Consider the following 8,538-nt stretch of genomic DNA (forward strand, 5'->3'; position numbering starts at 1 on the left):
TTAGTTTGAGAATTTAGACATGAGCTAGCAACTTTTGACAGACTGGTTTCGCTTCATCTCGTGGCTATAACCACACACAGCCATGATACAAATGTCACAACACCTGGCCTCATGTACTTTTGGTTAATTCAAGTTGGATCATCAAGTTATTAATAAATTAACCTTGTGTCCTATCTGCCATCACCTGTACTGTTCCACATGCTTTACCTAACCAAGCCACACCCAGTCTCTAGTTCCAATTTCATAGAGGTGGAGTATCTACCTGTACAAAGATCACTGCACCACATCACCAACGACCTTCAACATAGTACTGCTCCCCGAATAGCACCCTATTACCTATGTAGGGCACTACTTTTGCTCTGGTCAAAAGTAGTGCACTATAAAGCGAATAGGGTGCTATTTGGCTTTACATCCATAAACAGTGTTTTCCTGTGTTGCGAAGATAGCTACAGTATATAATTATACCAGTCGAGAGGGTGGTTAAAACACTGCTGTTCACGCTCCCAGGTGATATCTGGATGCCCGATGAAGACCTAAGGGTGGAAACGTTGTGTCGATAAGATCATCTGGGAGCGTGTAGCGTTTTCCTTTTTATTTTTCAAGAGTTCACCGAGAACTCCAGCACCTTGCAAAAAAAAAGGTACCTGGATGTGCGTTTGTTCTTCAGCTTCTGGTGACTAATGTAAATGTGCAGATATCTCAGGTGTTTAAAAGTGGCCATAAAGAGTGACATTTGACCGTGTCTGTCTGGTACAATGTTCTTACATAGTGTAGTGACCTTAACTAATTGATGTCACCAGGTAGGCCAAAACAGGCAAACATTTCAGGCGGCCTTTCAAAATAGCTCTTACACTAAAAGGGCATTACCATCACTTTCACAATTTCACAGTATTATTCCAACTTCATAGTGTGGAAATATACACTCAGTGGCCATTTTATTAGGTGCACCCATGTAGTACCGGGTTGGACCTCCGTTTGCCTCAAGAAGAGCCCGAATTATTTGGGACGTGGACTAATGCTGCTTAATCCTGACTCAGTAAGACACAACAGGAACCGGGATTTGCCAGACCAGGCAATGTTTTTCCACTCCTCAATTGTCCAGTGTTGGTGATCTGGAGCTGCTTTTTCTTGTTTTTAGCTGATAAGAGTGGAGCCCGATGTGGTCCACAGAAGTTTGGTGGCACCTTAATTGAGGAGGACGGGCTTGTGGTAATGGCTGAAGCAGAATAAGTGGAACGGTATCAAATGCATCAAACACATGGTTTCCATGTGTTTGATGACATTCCATTAGCGCCGTTCCAGCCATTATTATGAACCGTCCTCCCCTTAGCAGCCTCCTGTAGTGTGGTCATCTGCTGCAATAGCCCATCCGCGAGTTGCCCGTTTCGAGATGCCGTTCTCCACACTATTGTACTGCGCCGTTATTTGCCTGTTTGTGGGCTGCTTCTTAGCTTGCACAATACTTGCCATTATCCTTTGACCTCTTATCAATGAGCTATTTTCGCCCACAGAATTGCCGCTGACACTGTTATACGTGAAAAGCCCAGGAGGCCGGCCATTTCTGAGATACTGGAACCCGCGCGCCTGACACCGACGATCATACCACGCTCAACATACCACGTTTTTTGTTTCTTTTTCCCCATTTTAATTGAAAACAATCACAGTAAGGTACTTCACTAACCAGGTTTCCATCCAACATTTTTATGCGCGTAAAGTACATGTTGGATAAAAAATGTAATGACAGGCCTGATGGAAACAGAAAATGTGTCGGTTAACTTTCCGAATGTCGACAAAACGAAATACTGTAGACATGGTGGGATCTTTTTGTGTCGGTAAAATTCATTATGTGAGAATTGTCTGCAGAAACTCTTTTTATTCACAAATATTGATATAATAACCATCATATGGAAGTAAAGTTGGAGTCACGCGATGACATGTTGTGTGGTCTTCCCACTACGACTCGCTGGGAAACCATGCAGTCCTTTAGACTACAGATGAAATAAGGGATGAACTTCACAGGGTGGTGAAAGTACAAGGTGATGAGCTTGATGCTCCTTTCCAATACATATTACGGGTCTTATTCTGGTGACATGATGATCTATGTTTGGCTGCCCGTTTGACAAATAAAATGAATCTCGCTCTTTAGTCCATAATAATCTCATCATGTAGGCTATACATGTACGCTTTGGCGTACGTGCCAATACTGGAGTGGGCACACTATATAATGACATTTTTTGGGTGAGAAAACCATCAGTAGAGTTGAAAATGCGCTGAAAACCCATTCAACTTGTATTTGTTTTACTCGGTACATGGTAATTTAACCGTAAAACTTATTTTTATGTGCACTCACTTTGATGGAAACACCTCTCTGGTGGGAAAATGTGCATATATATTACTGAGCAATTTGAATATCTACCCAACATAAATAAATATTTCAGAAATAAATATTAAATGTATCTATATAGGATCACTGTACTTAATTGTTGTAAATTACACCAATAATTAAGAAAATACAATTTTTAAAACTTTTGAAAAAATTGCAAATGTTTTGATTACATAATTTCTCTTTTGTGTGACATTGTGTTAAAACACATTCTAGCTTTACAGAGTTCTCTATACGTGTGTGTGTGTGTGTGTGTGTGTGTGTGTGTGTGTGTGTGTGTGTGTGTGTGTGTGTGTGTGTGTGTGTGTGTGTGTGTGTGTGGTGTACTCTAACTGATGGAATGGGTGTGGATGGATTATAGATTAACAGTATAACTCTATACTGTATGACTCACTGTGTGTGTGAGTCCAATCACTGTACTGATGGGAGAGTGAAGGTCAAAGGTTATTTCAAGGTTTTGATTTCAGTCACAAAAAAAGTTACAAAAGACAAACTATGAGCTCTTTGTCAGAATTTCAGTTAGGATGACAGCTATAACAATGTTGTTCAATTATTATAAGATGAATTTGTTTGCGTTGTATAATGTATAGTGTTTAAGATGTTTGTACAGTATTTATTCAAATAACTGTTCAAATGCAAAGGGACATTTTGATCGTTCTAGGCCTAGTTACATGGTCTGTAACCTGCATTTCTGATGTGCATTTATGTGTGAGAAATCAGCGTATGCGCCTAGGTGTTGAATGTCCATGTTCCCATGGAGACAGCAACCTTACCTTGGTCTCTCTTGACCTATTGGTTGGCCAATCCAAGCGGACTATTATGTGTTCAGATGGTGACGAAACATAAATATGTACAAAAAGGAAAAATACCAAAGGCATGCCCAAACTAAAGAGTAAAAGACCAACCAGCAGCCTCTCCAAGCTGGCACTCTGACTGACGATCACCTTAACTGGCAGAACCTGATGTGTTTATCAACCAGGTTCAGCAGCTGGACAAGGTGAGTGGTGTGGAAGTGTAACTTGGATATTGTGTTTGTCTATCTCCCAACATGAACCTAAGTTACCGTATCCAACGAAAGTCAAACATAAGAAGAGAGCACTGAATAGAACAGGAAATCCTGGAGGGGGACCAAAGTCTTTAATCAAAGTTCTTTCAGTACCTTTTTTTACACCCTAATATGGCCGTAACTGATGAATCATTTCTCAAATTGTACACACTCCAGACAATCTTACTAAGGAAATCAATAGAGGGGAATAGTGGTGGTCAGACAGATGAAAAGAGGGAAAGAAAGAAAGACCGATACAGAACAGTTTACAGAGAGACAGAGTTGTTTAGTTTATTAGGTTCTCCATTAGCTACTGTACATGCAGCAGCTACTCTTCCTGGGGTCCACATAAAACTTACAAATACATGACAAAGTACAGAACAGTAATAGAAAACATAAGATATTACATTCAATTTAAAATAAAATAAAATAAGAGTTATATATAGGAAAGACACAAAGAGACAACAAAAATACTATTTACACAATATTCATATACTGTATTCATATTGTTATATACAGTACAGTTAAATAAGAGCTTTAGAAAGAGGAGAGGCGTTGTGATGCAAGATGGTTTTTTATCTGTTTTTTCAAGCTAAACCACAGTAACCTCTAGGTGGCGCGCATTCCACCTATGACTGGCTCAATACATAATGGAGTAAACCTCTGGTGGCAGAGCATTCCACCATGACATGGCTCACTATAAACTGAAGTAACCTCTGGTGCAGAGCATTCCACCATGACATGGCTCAATACATAACTGAGTAACTCTGGGTGGCAGAGCATTTCACCATCATGGCTCAATACATAACTGAGTAACCTCTCGGTGGCAGAGCATGGTCCACCATGACATGGCTCAATACTTACTGAGTAACTCTCGGTGGCAGAGCATTCCACCATGACATGGCTCAATACATAACTGAGTAACCTCTGGTGGCAGAGCATTCCACCATGACATGGCTCAATACATAACTGAGTAACTCTGGTGGCAGAGCATTCCACCATGACATGGCTCAATACATAACTGAGTAACCTCTGGTGGCAGAGCATTCCACCATGACATGGCTCAATACATAACTGAGTAACCTCTGGTGGCAGAGCATTCCACCATGACATTGGCTCAATACATAACTGAGTAACCCTGGTGGCAGAGCATTCCACCATGACATGGCTCATACATACCTGAGTAACCTCTGGTGGCAGAGCATTCACCATGACATGGCTCAATACATAACTGAGTAAACCTCTGGTGGCAGAGCATTCCACCATGACAGGCTCAAATACATACCATGAGTAACCTCTGGTGGCAGAGCATTCCACCATGACTGGCTCAATACATAACTGAGTAACTCTGTGGCGAGCATTCCACCATGACATGGCTCAATACATACCTGAGTAACCTCTGGTGCGAGAGCATTCCACATGACATGCTCAAATACATACTTGAGTAACCTCTGGTGGCAGAGCATTCCACCATGACATGGCTCAATACATCTGAGTACCTCTGGTGGCAGGGCATTCCACGATGACTGGTCAATACTAACTGAGTAACTCTGGTGGCAGAGCATTCCACCATGACATGGCTCAATACATACCTGAGTAACCTCTGGTAGGAGAGCATTTCCACCATGACATGGCTCATATACATAACTGAGTAACCTCTGGTGGCAGAGCATTCCCCATGACATGGCTCAAACTATACTGAGTACCTCTGGTGGCAGAGCTTCCACCATGACATGGCTCAATACATAACTGAGTAACCTCTGGTGGAGCATTCCACCATGACATGGCTCAATACATACTGAGTAACCTCTGGTGGCAGAGCATTCCACCATGACATGGCTCAATAACAACTGAGTAACCTCTGGTGGCAGAGCATTCCACCATGACATGGCTCAATACATAATGAGTAACCTCTGGTGGCAGAGCATTCACCCATGACATGGCTCAATACATACCAGAGTAACCTCTGGTGGCAGGCATTCCACCATGACATGGCTCAATACATCAATGAGTACACCTCTGTGGCAGAGCATTCCACCATGACATGGCTCAATACATAACTGAGTAACCTCTGGTGGCAGAGCATTCCACCATGACATGGCTCAATACATAACTGAGTAACCTCTGGTGGCAGAGCATTCCATGCATGGCTCAAATACATACGAGTAACTCTGGTGGCAGAGCATTCCACCATGACAATGGCTCATACTAATAACTGAGTAACCTCTGGTGCGCAGAGCATTCCACCATGAACATGGCTCACATAACAGAACTGAGTAACCTCTGGTGGCAGAGCATTTCCACCATGACAATGGCTCAATACATACTGAGTAACCTCTCGGTGGCAGAGCCATTCACCATGACAGTGGCTCAATACATAACTGAGTAACTCTGGTGGCAGAGCTATTCCACATACATGGCTCAATACATAACTGAGTAACCTCTGGTGGCAGAGCATTCCACCATGGACATGGCTCAATACATAACTGAGTAACCTCTGGTGCAGAGCATTCCACCATGACATGGCTCAATACATAACTGAGTAACCTCTGGTGGCAGAGCATTCCCCCATGACAGATGGCTCATACTAATGAGTAACTCTGGTGGCAGAGCATTCCACCATGACATGGCTCAATACTAACTGAGTAACCTCTGGTGGCAGAGCATTCCACCATGACATGGCTCAATACATAACTGAGTACCTCGGTGCAGAGCATTCCACCATGACATGGCTCAATAATACTGAGTAACCTCTGGTGCAGAGCATTCCACCATGACATGAGCTCAATACATAACTGAGTACTCTAGTGGCAGAGCTTCCCATGAATGGCTCAATACATCTCTGAGTCACCTCTGGTGGCAGAGCATCGTGTATGCGCAGAGTCTCATGTAGCGCTGCAAGCATTTCGTGCATGACAGCTCAAATACCAACATGGTAAGTCCTCTGATGGAAAGCATTCACACCAGTGAGCATGGCTCAATACAACTGAGTGATGACCTCTTCTGTGTGCCGCAGCAGGACTCTTTACCACCCATGACATGGCTCAATAGATAACTGAGTAAGCCTCTGGTGGCCCACTGCAGCCCGTTCACCATAGACATTGACGCTGCCCATAGCGATAACTGAGTAACTCCGTGGATAGCATACTACTGGTTCGAGACTACGAGACTCATGGTGGACACAATGACATTGGCTCAATACGATCACTTCGAGTATTACTACTGGGCAAGAGATTCCACCATTCGACATGGCTCAAAGTACATACTAGAGGTAACCCTCTGGTGGCCAGAGCCTCGATTCTCCCATAAAATGCTACATACTGATACCTGAGAGTAAGCCTCCTGGTGCAGGCGGAACTTACCAACGCATGACATGGCTCAAATACCTACTATGAAAGTAACCCTCTGTGGCAGGAGCATTCCACCAATGAATGCTGAATACTAGAACTGAGTAACCTTCTGGTGAGGCACTTTCCCATACCATGGCTACAAACACTAAGCGTGAGTAACCTCGTTGGACAGAAGCATCTCCACCATGACATGGCTCAAGTACATAACCTGAGTAACGCTCTGGTGGCAGAGCATTCCACGTATGACATGGCTCAATACTAACTGAGTAGCCCTTCGGTGGGCCAGACATTCCACCATGAATGGCCTCAATTACATAACTGCGTACGCTCTGGTTGCAGGAGCATATTCCACCAATGACATCTCACATACATAACTGAGTAACTCTGGTGGCAGAGCTTCCACCATGGAGCAGGCTGCAGAATGACCTAACATGAGTACACCTCTGTGGCAGAGCATTCCCCATGAATGGCCAATTAATACTGAAGTAACTCTGGTGGCAAGAGCATTCTGCCCCATGACATGGCTCAATACATTACCTGAGTACCGCCTCTGGTGGCACCATCTCCAGCCATGGCAGCTCAAACATTAACCAGAGAACCTCTGGTGAGCGAGCATTCACCATGCATGGCCAATACACTAACGAGTAACCTCTGTGGCAGAGCATTCCCCATGACACTGGCTCTATAAGCATAACTGAGTACTCTCGTGGGCAGAGCAGTCCCACGTATGACATGGTCCATATCAATACGAGCGAGTAACGTCCTGGTGGCAGAACCATTCACCCATGACATGCTCGCAATAACAAAGAGTAACTCTGGTGGCAGGGCATTCCCCATCCATGGCTCAATTACAATACAACTGGATAACCTCTGTGCAGTAGCATCACCTGTACATGGCTACATAATCATTAACTGAGTAATCACTCCTGTGGCACAGCAGCATTCCACCATGACATGGCTCAATACAGTCAGAGAGTAACCACGTGCAGAGCATTCCACCATACATGACTCAATACATAGAATGAGTACCTCATGGTGCGAGCATTTCCAACCATTGAATGCTCATACATAACGTTGAGATACCTCTAGGTGGCAAGAGCGATTCCAAGACATGGCGTCAAACGATTAACTGAGTCACCTCTGGTGAGAGCAATGTCCACCATGACATGGCTCAACTACATAATGAGTAACCTCTGGTGGCAGGAAGACATCATCGCACCATGACATGGCTCAATTAACATAACTGAGTAACCTCTGGTGGCAGAGCTCTCCAACCATGAACATGGTCCATGACATAACTTGAGTAACCTCTCAGAGCGCTATGCGCTCAGTAGCCGGAGTCACCTGTGTTCGATCAACCCTTGCGCTTCCCTAATACTTACCTGCAGTACCTCTGGTGGCTAGACATCTCCACCATTACATGGCTTCAATACATAATGAAGTAACCTCGGTGGCAGAGCATTTCCTACCATTTGACATGGCTCGATACGTACCTGAGTAACCTCTCGGTGGCGAGCTCCACCATAGACATGGCTCACTTAATAACTGATTAAACTCTAGGTGGCAGAGTCATGTCCACATGACAGATGGCCACATACTACCTTGAGTAACCCTGCTGGTGCAGAGCATTCCACATGACATGACTCTGATACATAACCTGAGTAACTCTGGTGGCAGAGCATCTCCACCATGTACATGGCTTCAACAATACATACCATGAGTACCTCTGTGGCAGGAGGCATGTCCACCCATGACCATGG

The sequence above is a fragment of the Salvelinus sp. IW2-2015 genome, linkage group LG37 (genome assembly GCF_002910315.2).
Source record: "Salvelinus sp. IW2-2015 linkage group LG37, ASM291031v2, whole genome shotgun sequence".
In the NCBI taxonomy this organism is placed as follows: Eukaryota; Metazoa; Chordata; class Actinopteri; order Salmoniformes; family Salmonidae; genus Salvelinus; species Salvelinus sp. IW2-2015.